Genomic DNA, 20,709 nt, shown 5'->3' with positions numbered 1-20,709 from the left:
AATAATAATAATAATAATAATAATAATAATAGGAGGAGAAGAAGGAAGATCAAAAATATGAATAATAAAATAGCAACAACTATATATCTTTCAATAATTACTTTAAATATAAATAAATTAAATGTTTCAATCAGAAGATAGGGTGGCTGAATGGATAAGAAAACAAGACCCTTACATATGCTGCCTACAAGAGACTCACTTCAGATCAAAAGACACACACAAATTGAAAGTAAAAGGATGGAAAAAAATAGTTCATAAAAATGGAAATTTTAAAAAGGTGTGGGAACAATACTCATATCAAAAAGAAAAAATCGACTTTAAAACAAAGCCTATAACAAGAGACAAAGAAGGATCCAGTTATCCCACCTCTGGGTATTTATCTGAACAGATCCAAAACAATACTTTGAAGGGACATATGAATCCACATGTCTATTGCTGCATTATTTGCAATAGCCAAGATATGGAGGTACATATATACAGTGGAATATTACTCAGCCATAAAAATATAATTGAATCTTGCCATCTGCAATAATATAGTTGGACCTAAAGGATATTATGCTGAGTGGAGTAAGTCAGACAAAGATAAATGCCTTATGATTTCACTTACATGTGGAATCTAAAGAATAAAATAAACCAAATAGAAACAAACTCGTAGATACAGAGAACATTTTGATGGTCGCCAGATGGGAGAGGGATTAGGGGGTGGTGAAAAAGAGGAAGGGATTAAGAAGTACAAATGGGTAATTATAAAATAGTTATGGGGATATAAAGTATAGCATAAGGAATATAGTCAATAATATTGTAATAATAATGTATAGTGTCAGATGGGTACTAGATTTATTGGTATGATATGTGTAAATGTCTAATCACCATGTTGTATATCTGAAACTAATATAATAGTATGTGACAACTGTAATTGAAAAAATTTTTAAATTATTAAAAAAAAAAGAATGCAGCTCCCAACCCACCCTAGAGATACTGAGTCGGCGTCATTTGCATTTTTAAAAAACACCCCAGTTGATTTTCATGCACACTAAAATTTGAAAAACACTATATCAGTATATCATCTGCTCACAGTCTTCAAGTGCTTTTCCAAAAACTGATATACTGATTATGGTAGGCTAAATAATGGCCTCCCAAAGACATCCACATTCCAATTTCTGAAATCTGAATATGTTAAGATGGAGACACTATTATCCTGACTTATCCACGTGAGCCCAATGTCATCACAAGGGTCCTTATAAGAGAGAAGCAGGAAGGTCAGAGTCAGAAAAGGTGATGTAATAACAGAACCAGGCATTGGAATGAAGGCAGGAGATAGGCAGTGGAGTTGCAGGGCACAAGTCAAGGAAGACTGGCTGCCTCTAGAAGCTGGAAAAGGCAAGGAAATGGATCTTCCTTAGAGCCACCAGGAGGAACATAGGACTTCAGACCCACTTTGGACTTCTTACCTATAGACTATTAGAGAATATATCTGTTGCTTTAAGCTACAAAATTTGCGATAATTTGTTATGGCAACAATAGAAAGCTAATACATTATTCAAAATCCTCTATGGGTCCTCCATGAGCTGACTCCTGCTTCTTTCACTTCTTGTCCCTCTCATCTCTCCACATTGAACTTCACGCTCTAGTAAAGCTGAACTACAACCAAGTCCCCAAGTATGCCATGTTCCTTACTACCGCACCTGGACATTTTCTTCCCCAAAACTTTTCAACTTGAGGATCAGCCATTTGTCCTGGAAACAAGCCCATATGTCACTCCTTAATACCTGGAGATGAAACTAATCATCTTTTCTCTATAATATAACTTGGAAAAACATATATATACTGTTGTTCTTATATATACTGTTGTTCTGCTATAAATATCTGAATCCAACGACTAAAACCCGTTTACCTTTGTATCTCTAAGCCCCATCACAGTGCCCGGTGCAGGTATATGCTCAATAAAAGTTAGTCAAATTGAACTAAATTCACAGTAGTTGCCTGAAAAGCTATAGATATACTCTCAAATGCCAACTTTAAAGAAAGCATTTAAGAAAGTCTTATTTTATGATTTCCCTCAGCTTCTACATCACTGCAATTTTCCCACATATCTTCAGTGACAACAACTTCTGATTCTTTTGAAAGTTTTGGATTTAGGGGAGAAAAACAAATACTGCACAAAGACGCTTATTAACCAAGGAGGATGATCAAGCCATAAAGAATTATTTTAGATTAAAATTAGTCAAAATTATCAAATGTATATGGCTTATAAACTAGCTCTGATGACACATTAGATATACAAGTTTTGGTATTTTTATTTTTTAAAGCCAATAAAGAATTTATTATTATATTATCAAAGAATACTGTTCCCAAAAAAAATCCAAAACCATAACTCTCATACAAAATAGAATAAACCCATGTGAAACCTTATTAAGCTCATAAACTAATGAGGAAAGAGTAAATACTAAACTAATTTAAAGAAGATTTATGGAGGTGGGTATTTATAGGAAATTTAATACAGGAGTATTAAAATAAGGTTGCTAAATTAAATACACTGTAAGTCACTAAACCAAAACCTTTAGTGTTACCTTATCTGCTGAACAGAAATAATTTCCATCAGAACTGGACACAAATCTACAGATTGACATATAACTTCACATAGTCCAAGCCTTTAATTAATAGTAGATAACAAATTTAATCGAATGGTACATTCTCCCAGAAAGTAAGTAAACCTTGTACATATGTTTGTATGTAGGTATCCTCTTAGTCTAATTTACAGAATTTGGATCATTTTTCTTGATAATATTTTGTAAATGAATTACAAAGATGGCATCCAACTAGTACCACAAAACTTCAGAGGAAATATAATCACTGGGGAAATTTGGAGATGCATATGGAACTGGGCCTGAAAGAACAAAAAGACAAGCAAATGAAGAGGAGCAGAATTTACAACCCTAAAATATGTTACTTTGTTACGAGAATTATCTTTGGCTAAAGATAGTCAAAACCCTGAAGATTCAGGAAAAGCTCTTTACTTTTTCCTAACTGCCTAAAAATAAAGTAAAAATCTCCCCTTTAATAAAAGAAAGTTACATTTGTCTTCTACCAAGAAAAGAGCTACTCTTGAAGACAACTTTTATCATCCAAGAGTCTCTTATTTATACGAGATAATCCTTGTTTACCATGTACTTCCTCCCCTCACCTTTCCATAACTGCCTCTTCTGCCCAGAAGCCCCATACCCACTTTTCCTTTGTTCGGCTTATAAAGGTTTATAAACCTTAATCATCTGGACACTTCCTGGATCCACAATTTTCTTTATAACTCTCATGCACATGTCCATAATTAAAACTGGTTTCTCTTGTTACTCTGTCTTTATTAGTTGGATTGCCAAGCCCAGCCATTGAACCTGGCAAGGTAGAGGGGGAAAAGATTTTTTCCTCCCCTATGCTATAGTTGGGTAATAGAAGGACATTAGAGATGAGGAAACAAAGTTGGCAAGGAAAATGGAAAAATTATGACAACATAAGTCAGTACAGTATATAATGCACACAACTCATGGGGGTAATAAGTGAGAGAACTTACATAAACAACAACCATGAATATATAAATACCAAAGAATACAAGAAAATTCTCTAATCAAAGTCCAGATGCTTAGAAAACAGAACATTCGGTGTTCTAAATATTTATTAAGCACATCTTACATACTAAAAAAACCTTGTTGGATGCCAAAGGGCTTAGCATGGTGAAAGAAGAGCTAATATTGTTGAACACTGTGCTCAAATTTATGTGAGTTATTTCTTATCTGATAGTTCATTTAATGATAAACAAGACCCCCATCTCTGAATTTAAGAACTAGAGGGTTAGTAGAGGAAACAAACCCAGTCGCAAGTTGAAGGCAAAAAGAGTTAAGTATGAAACAGGAAGAAGAGAAATCAATTCCAGTTTGAAAGGCAAGAAAAGGCTTCATGGAAGAGAGTACATTGAGCAGACATTGAAGACAGAGCAAGCACAGCGGCAATCTGCCCAGAGAGCCAACAATGTAGATGTGAGTTAGCATAGCCCTTGAACAGAGACGGGGCAGCAGGCCAGGGGGAGTGTACAGACCCCTCAGAGGACGTGCCTTCCCAGTCTGCTGTTGTGCTCAGAGCCAGTTCTCAAAGAACCTCACTGGAGTCTTGGTGGTAACCAAAATCAACGGGCTGAGGATGGATGATAAATGGTGTTCTTCAATTTCCAAATGTTTTTTGAAAAGTGGAACTGCTTTAAACATGTAAACTAAATCCCAACGCACGGAAGAGATGGAAGTGGAGTGGCCTGAGAGAAGAACAATGGTGTGGGCACAGATCTCTTCCTATTTTCTATACCTCTCACCAACTTGGCTCGGGATAAAAAGGGGGTGGGGCATCAGAAACACCTTATCGGCAGACCAAGGTAGAAAGTGACTGCCTAAAAAAATGAGCTCCAATGTCTTATCATATTTTTTTTTCTTCTACCTCCATAGTAACTTTTAACAAAGTAAAACAAGACTGGGTATCATCTCAAATTTTGTTTGCCAGGTCTGTGATCTCTCATGAAAATGTGTCAGAAGTTGTCAATCACTTTGAAAGTGAAAAGTTCAACCAGATAGCATATTGCTGGGTTCTTTTTTTCTTTTAATTCATTGGAATGCTCTAAAAATTATTCTTCTATTGCACAGGCATCTGGGATGAAGCAAAAGTACTGAGTTCTGTCAAGTTCTCATGAAATAGAAATTCACAGAAGTCAACACTTCCAATCGATGCAAATGATCTTGATGGAGAAATTGACAAGATTTACTGAAGACTGCATCCTGAGCCTCTCATCAGGCCAAAGCTCTGCTGCCTGTAATTAAACTAATTGGGGGACTGGGGAAGGGGACCAGGGGACAAGAACGGGTGCAGGAGTTTAAAAAGTAAGTGTAAGACGGTATAAAAGAGCAATTTTTAAATCATCACTTTTTAACAAAGAATACAGCTACAATTCCAAACCCCAAACCAGGGGTGTGATAGTCAAAAAGACAAAAGAAAAGCAGGGTAAATTATTGAAATAAATCTCTTTGCAGTCGATAGTAAAAGTCTTATTGCAATTCAAAAGATAAATGGCAATTAAGTAGTTTCTGTTAAGTGTTTATTGTTCACTTTTTATGTGAGTAACCTTTTTAAGTGATTTTCTTTTTAAAGGAAAAGAGAAACTTTGTTCTTTCCAGCATTTAAACATGATGCAAATGCATGCAACCATCAATTTAAAAATAATAATCGTCTTGATTTTCTAAGCCGATAAACCAACTACTATACACCACTTCCTTTTCAGGCTGTTGTTTGCTTGGCTTATCACAGTTAACTACTGCACTGTGACTCTGCATGAAGAAGGTAATGTAATTAAATCCTATTAACACATCAGGAATAAAGCCTTGTAATGGGCACACAAGGCTTTGAGAGGCAGCTCGTTCCTGAGCAGATTTAATATCCTTAAATTAAGCAAGTGTGAATAGGAAGATGAATCTTATTAAAAACTTAAATCTGATTATATTTGAAAATTATTGGTTTCTTAATGTAATAAATTACCCAATACAGACTAGAACAAATAATATGTCCTAACTTCACATAACTCCACTCTGTAACAAGTGACAAAAGAAATTATGTGTGACTGTGGGGCAAAAAGAAAGGTCTTTTTATAAAAGTCATTTTGCATAATGAAATACCTAAATCATTTTAATAAACATTTGGGGGTAAAAAAGTGCAAATGACACAGTTGGAAAGGGAATCATTTACCCTATTCAGAAAGGGAATGTGGAAATAGTGATGCTGATGTTTTTTGTTTTTTTTTTAATTGCCATTCTGGCCAATTTGTTGTAAATTCTGAAAAGAAAAGCTGCAGCTTATGTTGTTGGTAGCGAATTCCTTCTCCAGAAGGCTAATGCAAATGTGAGCCATCTGCCAGGCTTTCTGCTGAGAAAGCTGGAGTCACAAACAATGGGCCAACAGTCTCTGAATACTAACACACACCCTCCACAGGCAAGAAAAGTTTGCATTTTCCCCAAAGGTATACTTTGCGTTGCCTCCTTTCCCATCATCACCAAGACCACCCAGTACCCCTTCAACACCCTGCCACCTTGCTCCCTCCCAGCCCACTGGCACCAGGCAGGCCTCCACATGATGACTCTGATGATATTCACAAGGAGAACCCCCCAGAGAAGCATTTCTGTTGAAACTGACTGAAGTAGGAATGCAAGACCTGTTAAATTATTTAAACAGACAAATGCTTCACAGTGTGCATTTTTTAACTTCATCCTATTTTAGCAAAAACTGGCGTTCCCCCATGGCACTGCACATCAGAACAGTGCATGGATTTTATCCTTTTATGACTGGATCCTTTTGGAGATCTTGGGAACACTGCCCTCAGCTCGTCTCAAAGCCGCTGTCTTACCAGCAGATGGGTGTGTTAAGCAGAATGTACCGGGCAAGCAGGCACTGCAGGAGCCCTCATATCTGAAACCAGGTCTGCTCTCCTACTTTCAAGTAATTCTTCACACTCCATTCCAGGAAACTCAAATGCTCAGTATTTGGCAAGTGTGCCCAAATGGCTCATTCAACAACATGGTGAAACATTTTAAATACTGTTCGGTGTTTGATGATGGGGCACAGGGAGAGGCAACCTCCAGTGAAAAGCCATCATAGGTTCAACTTCACCCCAGATCTGGCCCCTGCCAGCTTTCATCTCCAATTTCTTCTCACTCCGATTACCATGTTCCTTCAGGCTTCTTGCCGGAGGTTTCTCAGACTTGCCAGACTGTATCTTATTTTCCTGCCTGTGTACAGCAGTTTTCACTGCCTAGAATGGCTTCCCCAAGACCCCTCTACTCACATGTCATGTTTATGCTGTAGAGTGGGATTTTCTGGGTTCAAATCCCAGCTTCCTTACTGCTTGTGAGGCTGTAGATAAGTTGCTTAATTTCTCTATGCCTCAGTTGACTCAACTGTAAAATAAGCATAGTAATACCTAACCTACACCAAAGACTAACTAGTCTGAGACAGCATTTAGCACAGTATCAAGGATAATATGTGTTCAATAAATGTTAGCTATGGTTATGGCTATCATCTCTTTTGTGGAAGAGATGTGAAGCTTATTTGCCATCCCCTCTCTCTCACTCTCCAATATTAGTTATTCTTTCTCTGAATGTCCATGTGCTTCTGTACAAGTACATGCTTATGCTGTTACATTCATCACACATTTTAATTAGGTGCTTATGTCTGTCATTTCTGCTGGACTATAAGTTTCTTAAGAGCTTATTCTTACTCATCTTTATATCCGCAAGGCTTAATATGAGAATTAATTAATTAATGAGTTTAGTAAGAGCTCAATTAAGCATATAAACCAAGATAGGGAGGAGATAAATGTTTCTCACTGAAGGGGTTCAGACCAGGCCTCCCCAAGATGTACCACTTTGACATATGGATTATTTAGAGCTGAAGTCAATTGAGACCTGCAGGATCAAGAGAAACTTTATCTCTCTCTTAAAAGAATTTAAACTGGGGCCTTGCACAATGCAAGAGATAAAACCAGAAATAACTATTTACGATCTATCTATATTTCGGGACAAACTTCTAATGACTGAAGACATGCTCTTCTTATCATCTTGTGAATGACCTTCCTACCTCTGAAGTTCCAGGCACCTTATTTCATCCTTAGCTCAGGATATCACATATACTTCATTTTCACTTTCTGTCTTGAAACCTCTCAGATATGTGGGGTCTCCAACTCTCTCACAACTGGGGGAGATATGTACATAATTAAATTTATTTTCTCCTGTTAATCTGTCTCATGTCAACTTAATTACTAGATCAACTGAAAGAACCTAGAAAAGTAGATAAAAATATTTTCTCCCCAACACCCCCACAAATACAGCAAGAGGGCTACAGATAGCTAGAATAGAATTTTCAGGTGTTGAAGAGGATATAGAGCAACTGGAACTTTTAATGCATTGAGAGTGTAAATCACCTCAATAATTGTAGAAAAGTATTCAGCAGTATCAAATAAAGCTAAAGATATATCTACCCTAAGGTCCAGAAATTCCACTATTTAATATATATGCAATATTAATTAATTAATATATTTATTAAAAAGACATGTAGAACAGTATTCACAGCAACTTCATTCATAATAGCCTCAAATTTGAAATAATACCAATACCCACCAGCAGGAAAATGGGTTAAAAATGTTTGTGGCACATTTATACAATAAAATACTACCCTCAGATTTAAAAAAATAATAATACCTTCAAATTTAAAAAAAAAAGAATATTGATATAGACAACAATAAGAATGAATCTTTAGACTAATACATTGAACAAAAGAAGCCAGACATACAAAAGTATGTATTATATAATTCCATTTATATGAAGTTCAAGGACAAAGCTAATCTTTGGTAGCAAAAGACAATATAGTGGTTACCTTAAGGGGGAACTTTCTGGGATGCTGGAAATGTTCTATATCTTGATGTGAATGGTGGTTACACAGATATATTTGTTAAAATTTATTGAGCAATATACTTCAGGTTTTTGCACTTTACTCTGTATAAACTGTTCCTCAAAAAAACTAGTAAATTCCTGGCAGGCACGTAAATTGGTACAACCTTTCTGGAGCGCTGTCTGGCAATATATGTTAAAAGCATTCCAAAACCATTGACTCAGAAATCTCACTTCTAGGAATTTATCCAAAGAAAATAATTAAAGAAATGCACAAAGAGATATGTTTAAGGATATATGTCAACCGTCTGTTTATAACAGCAAAAACTGAAAATAATATAAGCACTGAGCAGCATGGAATAATACACAATGAAATAATAGGCAAACATTTAAAAAGAAGACGTAGGTCTATCATTTCTGACAAAGAATGATAACCACAAAATTTTACTAAGTGAAAAAAGCAGGTTACAGAACAATATTTTGGTATCATCTTATTTTGTTAACACATAAATATGCATATATATATATATATATATATATATATTTGCCCAGGAAAAGGTCTTCAAGTATACACAACAAAATGCCACAATGTTTTTCTCTGTGTAGGATTTCAAGTGATTTGGTTGTTTTGTTTTTGTCAGTTACTTTTTCTATTTTCTTTAAGCTATGACCATTTGTCAGTTGTGAAACTTAAATAAACGCATACATAAGTGATAGCTGTATACACACAAATGAGTTAACATGACCTATGGCATATCTGATGAAAGAAGGCTGCATTCTTTTTAAGTACAAAGTTGTCCTTCTTAAGACAAGGATACTGCAGGGCCGCCCTCCGTAAGACACAGGAAAGCCTCCCTGACTGATGGAAGCAGGAACAGTCCCTGACAAGGATAGGTGGAATTAGAACAAAGAATAAAGAAACTATAGGAATTTGTATATGTGGCTTCCATTTTTTTCATGAAAATTATGTGTCAACCGTTGATGGAAATTGGACAGGGACGAGGTAGGGGTCTGGGAAGGATAGTCAAGATGACATCAAGCAACCGTAGAGTTTGATAGCAAGAGCTTCCTGGGAAACTAGGGTGTACATTTGCTCTAAAGGGAACCATCTGGTCATTTGCCTTAAGCCTCCAAGCCCTCTAAGCAATGTTTCCCAATTGAAATTTGACTGCTGATAATAAACCAACTAATTTTAAGGACTACGATGTTAGCTATGTCTCCACTAGTCAGACATGATTTTCGGTCCTTACTGACTTCTCTGGTTACTCTTGTCCCTGTGACACTGCCCAGACTCACCTCTGGCCAGAGCTAGCCTCAGACCTAATGCTGAACCAAGAGTCCACACTCTCTTCAAGGTCTCCAATGCACTGATGATCTCTGGACTCCGTTCTTCTCTCCGTTCTTCTCTGCAGATTATCTTGCCCCCATTGTTTGGTGCAAAAAGGAATAACTTCCAGGTGTTGTACCCCCGAAAATTCTAATATTTCCTATATTCAAACTTTAAATTTATTTTTCTTTTGCTTGAAGCATAATCTTATACTCATACTTAATAAAAGGCTATGCTATTGGTAGCCAACGAAAATCTTCACAATTTTTAAATCCACCAGTATTTCTTCCTCCCCATCAATCTCTATATATACTTACACACATACTTACCTACAAGCATATGTATATGTGTGTGCATTACATCATTTCTCCCAGACCTGCTGATAGATTTGTGTACTGTTTCTGTCATACCGAACAATCTGATTAACTATCATGTATATTCATAAGCATTTAACTGGCCAGGAATTAGAGTAGGATTAACTAGTGCAATTGATGATTAAATATATATAGTCTTAAGCTAGCTACTCTTGTACTCTAAACACCTGAGTTCTTGGCCATAGTGTCTGAGCACATTAGTCACACATATTCAGCCCTATTACAGCCAAATTCCCTCTTGGCCTTTAAGTGGTATCTGAAACGCTTATGAAACTTTGTCCTCGCAGAAATATTTCTATACCCAGTGTCATGGTGGGAACCTCTTGGAACATATTTACATACATTGGACACCATTGGCCAATCACAGATTCTGGGACATGGCAATCACCCAGCAACACTGCACACTGTGTGAGTCATGGATCTGTTATTTGTGGCAGAAACTAAAAACTTCTGTAAGACAACAGGCTAGAAAATGAGCTTTGGAGCATAGTCGTTTACATGTTATCACCAGGGCAAGCCACCAACATAATCCATGGGAATCTTCAGACCTCTAGCCTTTTCTAAGACAAGCAGCAGGTCAAGTTTTATGTGAGAAATATTGTTTTAAAATGGTGATAGAAAAAGCCTTCTATATAATGAGTATCCCACAGAAATACCATGTGCAGAGGTGCCCACAGTTTCCCAGTGAGCGAGGCTCATGTCTACAAGTTTTCTCTTAGTTACGTAGCACTCTGGGAATTAAAATCCATTGGCTATAAAACTTGCTCCTGTCTCAGCAACCACACTGTTGCTGATAAGTTCTAGTTCGTAGCTTCTGGACACAAGGATTCAAATATGCAATCAGCCCAGCTTCCTCACCTGGTTTTGCAAAATACTATGCTATCTCTCTCTATGATGATAAGAAGAAGCAATCACACACCACACACACACACACACACACACACACACACACACACACACACACCATGTCCTTGGAGGGAGGGAGACACATTTTTCCATAACAATAAAATCTACTGAAGACCTCCCTCCAATTTTATGTCAATTAAACCCTTTAAAAAGCACAAATTCCTATAGGGCGGTAGCGGGAGGGTGAAGTGGGTAAAGGGGATCAAATATATGGTAGATGAAGGAAATTGGACACACAATAGAATATACAGATGTCACATTATAATGTACACCTGAAAATTATATAATTGTATTAACCAATGTTATCCCAATAAACTTAATAATTAATAAATAAATAAATAAATAGCGCAAATTCCAAAAGAATGGAGAAAAGCTACAATTCTCATTTGAACACTAGAGCATTCTATGTTTTGGCCATCTCAATGTGTCTGCATCATGATGTTATATGGAGGAATTATCTGGACAAATTTAAAGAAAGAGGGACTACCTGTCCCTAGTACGTTTTCCTTAACCACATTCATCTCTTCCAAGACCTGTGCTTTTCATACACCCCCTTTTACCTTTTCACACTCACTGCTCTATGCAGAGCCATCACTGAAAGCCAGCAAATTGGCATGATTCTCCAAGTCTTGCATTTTGGAGGGATGCATAGCCACAGCAGAAAGAGATAGAGATGAAGCACTAGTGTCTATTAGCTAAGTTCTCAGCATGCAAAAATAAACTAAGTCTCACTGCTCTTTATCTATAAGAAGATCTATTCCTGGCACTTACCAAATGCTTTCCTTGATCCTCTAATACCTATTGGTCAGGAATGGTCTTCGTGTTCATTTTAACCAAATTTCACCTGCATAAAAAATATGAGAGTAATGGGAATACATTTTGCTTTTTCTCGGACTCTGTACCTCCTAAACATGAACATAATTCTCTTCACTGTCTCCTTCCAACCTTCCCTCTGTCAGGCTGACAATTGAGTTCTTCAAATGGGCCTCCAACGCTGTACATGCCCAGGCTCAACTACCTTTAAGTTCAAAATCTAAAAATTAAAAGGAAAAGAATCCCCCACCCAAAAACAAATACCAGCTTTATTTAACACGTAAATTAATAAATGCTCTCTCTCCTCTTATCAAATATAGATTATATGGAAAGCACAATTTCTATCGTGTAACAATGTAATAAGCATTAGGTGAAAATGCATCAGATCAGATCAATGAATAGCCATAGCAGATCTGTCAATGTGACACCTCTCACTCCTGGTCAGCACATTTCTCTGTGCACTTCACATTTTATTCCTCTTTCCTCATCTTTCTTTTCAAAATCCTTCAAATGCCCTTTCTCGCGTGTCTATCTCTTGATCGACACGTTTTAGTCGTGCTGACTGTTTCAGCTCCCTGAATGCACTTTCGCATGTATCGTCTTCTGTCCCTGAAACAGTTTCTCCCTCCTGTGTTATCTCTTCTGTCCAACCACTATTCGCCCTGCAGGCCTCAGCTTAAAAGTCCTTTCTTTAGAGATTTCAAGACTAGGTTAGAAACCTCTACTGCTATAATATCTCCATAGTACTTATCATAATTGTTTTTGAATAATTATATTTATTATTGGTTTCTCCCATTAGACTGTAAGTTTTAAGGAACTTCCAACAGCATGGTCATCTGAGCCGAAAAAGGCAATCACCATCTACTATAAAGTACAGAACTGCTGGATTAAATTTTAAATATCTACTTCAACTCAAAAAAAAGAGAAACAGAAATCCATGAGCACAAGAAAAAAATGAGATGTTAAAGAGAAAAAAAAAAGTTAGAGCATTAAGTAAGTCTTACCCCCTCCATATAGAAGTAAAATTATGAGAACAAAAGCATAACACCTAGGAAGGAAGAAATGGAAATACAGTGTCATAAGGCTCTTACATGATACATGAATTAGTATAATGCCACTTAAGATAAACTATGGTAAGTTATAAATCCTAAATCAACCACTTAACAATAGTTACAACTTTAAGCCTGCTGTTTTTATACTAATAAATTTGACAGCTTAGATAAAATGGATATATTTCTTGAGAGACACAAACTGTCAAAGTTCATTCAAGAAAAAAACAGATAACCTGAATTGACCTATGTCTGTTAAAGAAGCCAGACAAAAAGAGTATGTATTGTATAATCCTATTTATATAAAACTGTAGGGGGAAAAAAGTATTCTAGGGTGACGAAAAGCAGTGCAGTAGTTGCTTTAGGGCAGTAGGGTAGAGGAGAGATGAATTAGTCCTGAGGATGTAATATACAGCATGGTGTCCCTAATTAGCAATACTGTATTATGTATTTGAAAGTTGCTGAGACTAGGTTTTGTAAGTTTGAACCACACACAAAAAAAAATTTGTAACTATGTGAGGGATGGATGTGCAAGCTAACTTTATTTCCGTAATTATTTACAATATATATGAATATCAAAGTATCACATTGTACAACTTACACTTACACAATGTTATATGTCAGTTATGTCCCAAAAACCTGGAAGAAAAAATTGAGATAAAATAACTGTCAATTTAAAAAAATCATATCCAGCTAAATTATCATTAAAAATTAAGATCAAAAGAAGTGTTTTAGACTGAGATTAAGAAAACATTTTTGGTGAAAGAACTACTAAAGGGTGTTTTTCAATAAGAAATCAAACCCAGAGGAAATGAATGTTTTGCAAGAAACAATGGTGAGTAAAGAAAGTGGCAAATGTGTCCATAATTCTAACTAAGCATTGACTGAAATAGAATAAAAAAGACAAAACAATGACTAATATTGGATGGTTAAAGATATGATGGAATTCAAATATTAGATAACAATAACAAAAAAGCCAGGAAGGCAAAAGCCATCAGTATACTGTTATGAATTCCATATGCTATTCTGGAGGATCACAAAATGTTGATTAATTTTGGACTTTGTTAAGCATTTTTATTAAAATTTAAAGATAACTACCAAAAGAATAAGCAAGCAGAAAAGGTCTGTTTAGTGCAGAGCCAGCACAAAGTATTTGCTAAAAAGCTTAAATAAATAAGTTGCTTGTTATTTTCTTTATTTCACATAGCGTACCTGTATGTTCTTAACGTGATGTTATATCTATTATTGAGCTTTATGACTACAAGGATTCACCCCAGAAACAGAACCACTAGAACATGCAATTGGATTCCATAGTTTTGGGACTGAATCCATTAGATGAAATTAGGTAGTACAGTGTAGTTCATATAAGCAAGTCCAGGGTTAGGAATCAGACTTCTGAGTATAAATTCCAGCCCTGTCATTGATTAGCTGAATGATCCTCAGCCCGTTACTTAATCTCTGATTGTCTCAGTTGTCTCACCTATAATGATATTGTACTTTAAAGTGTTACAATCAATTATTGATATAATTCATAGATGAAGTGCTTAATAAGATGTCTGGCACATAGTAAACATTCAAAAAGAGATAGTTGCTATTAAAACAGTCTCCCCTTATGCACGGGGGATACATTCTAGGACCCCCAGTGGATGCCCGAAACCATGGATAGTACCAAACGCTATATATACTATGTTTTTCTTATACGTACATACCTATGATAAAGTTTAATTTGTAAATTACGCATGGTAAGAGATTAACAGCAGTAACTAATAATTAAATAAGAAGATTATAATCATCTACTATAATAAAAGTTATCTGAATGTGGTCTCTCTATGTCTGTCTGTCTGTCTGTCTGTCTGTCTGTCTCTCTCTCTCTCTCTCTCTCTCTCTCACACACACACACACACACACACACATAATTGAGACATATACTAAGTGACTAATGAGCAGGTAGTGTATACAGAGTGAATACACTGGAAAAAGGGATGATTCACATCCTGACAGGATAGAGTACAATAGCATGAGATTTCATTATGCTACTCAGAACAGCACACAATTTGAAATTTATGAATTGTTTATTTCTGGAATTTTTCATTTAATTTTTTTGGACCATGGTCGACTGCAAGTAACTAAAACCATGGAAAGAGAACCACAGATAAGGAAGACTACAGCATTTCTGCATCTCTCTGTCTTCCTCAAAACTCGTTGATAACTTAAGAAATTAAGGCCTTGATCAGCTGGTGAGAGGTAAGTGTTAGCTTGCCTAGGATCAATGCCTTTATTCTGGCCTTCTAGAAAAGAAGCAATTCTGCAGATGCTAGCTAAGGTCTAGTGCTTAAGACAATCAATCCTGGTCAACTCCACACATGGATCCCACACACAAATGCCAAGGGAGAGGCTGGCATCAGAGAAGTGGATGTGGCAAATCCTTACCCTAGATCGCCCTGATATACAGATTCAACTGCAAGGTTTAGAACTCGGCTTCCTGAGCCCACAGAGGAGAGCATGGTTCTCTCACCACCTCTAACGCTGAACTAGCAGGATAGGGTTGGAACCCAGGTTCTGCCATGTCATATCACTCATACGTCACACCACTGATTTGTCAAAGGAGAACCCAGTGCTTCCCTAGTGAAGCAGTTTGTAAGTCTCACAACCCAGTCTCACCTGGCCCTGCCAGATTTCTCTGTACTGCCCTGAAGTGCACTGGACAGTGGTGGATCTGCACACTGCTCTGCTCTAAGTCAGAACATTTTTTCCAACACCCACTGCTCCAGAAAGCTTTGTGTGAGCACTGCTTGGCCATTTGCCCTTGTCTACCCAACATCCAGCTAATTAGACCCAAGATACAGCAACAGAACTACACTGATCCCACTCTGCTAACCCTAACTTACCTTGTTGACACACTGCATGCAGCCTCGACTCTTGAGATAGCTTCAGGGATCGGCCCTCATGTCCTCTTTGGTCTACCTTACCTGAAACACAAAGTCTTTGATCACTTTGTCCCCATCTTTTTGGCCACTGCCTAGTCTGTCCTACATCCCCTGCTCCTCTTCCCTGGATAATTTCACTGGTAACTACACTACAGCTAAGGTCTCCTTTAGTATTGAGCAAAGAAACTGAGACCCTCTTCTCTTGCTGGGGAAGCTGGAAGCAGTGATCAGTGTAGGTAAAGACTGAGGTCACTCGAAGGACTTCCTAACAATATTGACCTCGGATTGTTTACTGTGTGATCACTACACAGCTGTTTGAGGAAACAGCCTTGAAAAGCAAGAAAAGGTCTATCAACATCCACCTGCCAGTTTCTAAGTACCCACTATAGCTAGATGGTGAACCAATTAATATACATAAATAAAAGGAGTAGTTGGAAAAAGTGAAATGGTGAATTGTTAGAAATGCAAGATTTCATGCTTGCTTGCAGCAACCTGGGTGATTTAAATAAGGCTAATCAGCCCTTAAAAAAAAAAACCTCTGGATAGCATAGGTTTGTTTTTTTAGAGGTACAAATGTATCTAGCAAATTTGAACCTTTCTAATGCAAATATGTAGATATATCAGAGATCATTACCCAGATGTAGGTTTAGTTTCTTTGCAAATGTGTGTTGGGCACTAAGCTAAGTTACCCACATACATAGGGTGGGAACTCTAGAATTTGAATCTCTGTGTGCTACCATACAAGAAACAACAAATAATATTTGTGTTACTGTAAGAGAAACTCGGTCTGGAAATATTGACTTGAGGAAGAATTTAGCATAAGGCATGTCTAAGGGGGTTTTGTTGGTGATGTAGCAGGAGGTGCTCAAGGTGAAGGGGTCTCAGCCTGAGGCAGCTCAGTGCTGCAGACCCCAAAGGCAGAATTACAGCAGGGCTAGGTTACAGAACTGCCTGGAAGGTCTCCTGTCTTCCCACTCAAACCTGAGTGCAAAAACACCTGGTGGCTATTTCTTCAACTTGAACAAACCTTTGACCTGATGGCTAGAGGGACTCTGTAAATCTTCACACCCAAACAAAATCTGTCAATTTTCAGGGAAACAAATACAGAAACAAAATGAGCTTTTTAAAAAAATCAACTAAATCATATCCTAGAGAAAAATCTCACCTTGATTCCTCTGCTGTCTCACCTATTCGATTCCCCAACCCAATCTATGTTCCTTATTAATTATCAAAAATTACTTGCGCTGGTTATTTGGGTAGTCTGCTAAGTTCTTATGGAAACAAGCAAACACATTTTTTTTTTAATTTTGCCAAAATCTGCCGTTCCCACTCCCTCAGAAGCACAGAGAGTGAGAGTGAGTTCTTGTGGTTTCTTAGATGGATGACAGATTTCGATCTAATTAATCCAGAGCCCTGTGTATAAAATGACTGCAAAGCAAACATGTTTATTAACAAAAAGCAGTGATTACTGGTTGGCACCGAGCCAGTATCTCTACATAAGCAATGAACTGATGCCTACAACTGTCTCTGTGCCATATGGGTTCTGCTGTAGCAATGAGTTTGATCCAACGCAAGGTTAAGAGATGTCAAATTTAACTGGGGTTTAATTGATACTGGTAAGAGGTTCTAAATAAAGAAACAGTGTGTGCAAGATCAGAAACAGGCAACACGTCAGGCTCTATCCTTCTAGTTTGTTGGCAATTCAGTTATAACCAGACATTCAAATTAGTTTTCAACTCAACTTTTTCAAATGTGGGTGTTTGGAATTTTTTTTTTTTTTTAATTGGGTTAACAGGTTTATCAGCAGCTAATTGAGGCTGAACACTCTATTACAAATCAGTCTATGGTCACTTCTTTCTTTATCATAGTCATTGCATAAACAAACCATGTAGAAAACTCAAATTCAACATGTCCAACATGAATTCATTATCTTCCCCAAACTCACTCTTTCATCTCTATTTCCTGTTCGGACAGTATTTCCTGATACTAAAGTAAAAAATATTAAAGACATCTTGACACCTCCAACTTTCTCGTCCCCCACATCTGATAAGCCACTCAGTTCCAAAAATTAAACTTCATAAATGTCTCATACGTGTCTACTTCTCTTTCATTGCCAACTGCTAAGCCTTCATCACCTCACCTCTATCATAGCCTCCTAGCCAGAAGGCCTGCTTCTTTCATCCCAACTGCTGGACACTTTCTTGCTTCAAACCTCCTGATAGTTTTTCTGTAACCTTTAAGACAGATTTCAGACTTTGCTCCAGCCACCCCGGGTTTCTGATCCCTCCCCAGGCATGTTCATGCATCTTTGTCTATGCTGCTTCCTCTGTTTAAACCACCCTCACTACTCCCATAAATTTTATCTGAAAATTAACCAGGGAAAGCTCAAAGCTGACTTTTCTGAGAAGCCTTTCCCATCTTCAAGCAGAAATCATCTCCTTTTCCTGTGCTCCCTCAGCTCTTTGTTCATAACTTTATTATAGCTCTGATCTGATGTATTAGAGCTGTGTTTATGTCTACCTATTCATCTCAATTATGAGTCCCTATGATTCCTATCTATCTCAGTTATGGAAAATCATGCCATTTATCTTGATACAGCTGAGTTCCCCACAGTGCTGGACCTGCCTCTCTGGGTGAAGTGAAGCATACACAGCAGGGCATATTCAAGCCATGTGGATTGGCTTAGTGAAGCCACATTAACCACAGTACTCAGCATCTCACCCTTAATATGACAGGAGGAGATACTTCCTCTATATCCAGTAGATAAACTCAAGTTCAACCAGGTGTGTCTCTTACCAATTAGCAATGACAACAACTAATGTTTATTGAGCACTACATTTTGCTAAACACTATATAATTATTGTTTCATTTATAGTTCACAACAGTCCTATAGGGTGAGCATTTTTCTCTGCTTTTTTATACTCTAGTCTAGGACTTGGCACATATTGACTGAACAATAAGTATTGCTGATTAATTAATAATATATACACTTTATTATTACCCTCATTTTACTGTTAATGAAACTGAGATGTAGAGAAGTTAAATAACTTATCCAAGTGTTGTGAATTATATTCCTCTATTGAAAGCCTAACCTCCAATATGACTAAATTTGGAGATAGAGTTTTAGGGGATAATTAAGGTTAAATGAGGTCATAAAAATCCAATAGAATTTGTGGCCTTATAAGAAGAGAAAGAGAAAGAGAGAGATACCTCTCTCTCTCTCCTTGCACATGCACAAGGAAAGGCCATGTGAGTACGGAGAAATAAGACAGCCATCGGCAAGCCAGGAAGAGTCCTCACCAGAACCCAGCCATGATGACACCCTGATCTCAGCATTCTGGAGGCTGGAAATATGTGTTTGTTGTTTTTCCAACTGTCCAGTATCTGTTCCATCTTAATTTATTCATAGTTCCCAATTTCTAACAAGTTACTTGTTTCATAGTATATTATGGCTATTAACCAAGAAGCTCCATTATCCCCAACCGAGAGGGTAGTCATGTGATCCTACCTGGCCAGTCAGATGCTCCCTTCCTAGAACATGAATCATGAGAATAATACTACGATAGTTAGAATTCCTTATTACTGAGGCAGCCCTTTACCCCGACAAGGCAGTTGGGTACTTGTCTCTATCTAGTACGTGTGAAGCTGCAAGCTTCTGATCTGTGCGAAACCTGGTTCTTTGACCTCAAGAGCAACTTTCATATTTTTCTATATACTTGTCTTTTGCTTACATTAGCCAGCATTTATTGCTTAAATTAGGCAATTTCTATTACTTATATCCAAAAAATCCTAACAGTTTCATGTGCTAAGGACAAATATTAGGCCTGGAATCTTGGGATTGGAGGATGAAAGGTGGATTAGGTAATAAACCTACCATTGGCAGACAACCAAGGGACTATGAGCCAACAATATAAATTAACTTATTTCTAAATCCTTACACACTTCGGCACATGCTTTATGCATAGTTGGTACTCAAAATACACCTATTGAATTGAAGCATAGATAAAATTTATGATAAACTGAGTATGGCCAGGAAAGAGCGGGGTAAATGATGATGAAACATCATTTCAATAGTATAAACTCTGGAGGAAAGAAACAGCTCTCAAAAAAATTACTGTTACTTCTTAGCCTCTCTCTCTCTCTTTTCCTCCCTCCCTCCCTTCTTCTTTCCCCCACCCTCCCACCCCCACATTCTTTCCACTTTCAACCACACATAAAAATTTCAAAGCTTCATTTTGGCCCTCTCATTTGTTAGGGCAGAAAATGCAGTGTCTGTGATACCATGAAGCAAAGCAAAATAAAACCAATGTAAAATAAAGGCTTCTCAAAGAATTCCTAAATTTTGATCCTTTCTGGTATTCCCTTGACTCCAGTTAATAAAAATAGCTACCATTAATAAAACATTCTATCCACTCCTTTTCAACACTGCCTATTATTCTCTAATGCTCAAAAGCCCCAGGCTCCCAGCCAGGTCAAAAGGTTTCACGAAACATCCACGAATTATTTCGAAGCCATGAGACTCCCACAGCATGTCTCCCCGGAAGCTGTAAGGCAAGAAAATCCATCCTCTCTTTCTGATTGAATGTCAGAATTTACTGGAGGAGATCTAAAGAAACCACTGGGTAAAGGTGTATTCTCATTTTGTACCTTCAATCTGTAATCCCAGGTCCACCCCTCACCTAAGTGGGAGCATCCTCTCCCAGAAGAATCTCAGTGTACCTCCTATGATCATGTGTTTTTCAACTTCTTTTTATAATAACTACAAATTCAGTTTTTAAAAAAACAATTCCATTTCCCAGAATGCTGGAGGGCACTAGAAGTTTTCTCTCCCAAACACTGAAGGGAGAA

This window comes from Pteropus alecto, unplaced genomic scaffold, assembly GCF_000325575.1.
Source record: "Pteropus alecto unplaced genomic scaffold, ASM32557v1 scaffold106, whole genome shotgun sequence".
NCBI lineage: Eukaryota > Metazoa > Chordata > Mammalia > Chiroptera > Pteropodidae > Pteropus > Pteropus alecto.
Note: the sequence above shows the minus strand (reverse complement) of the source record.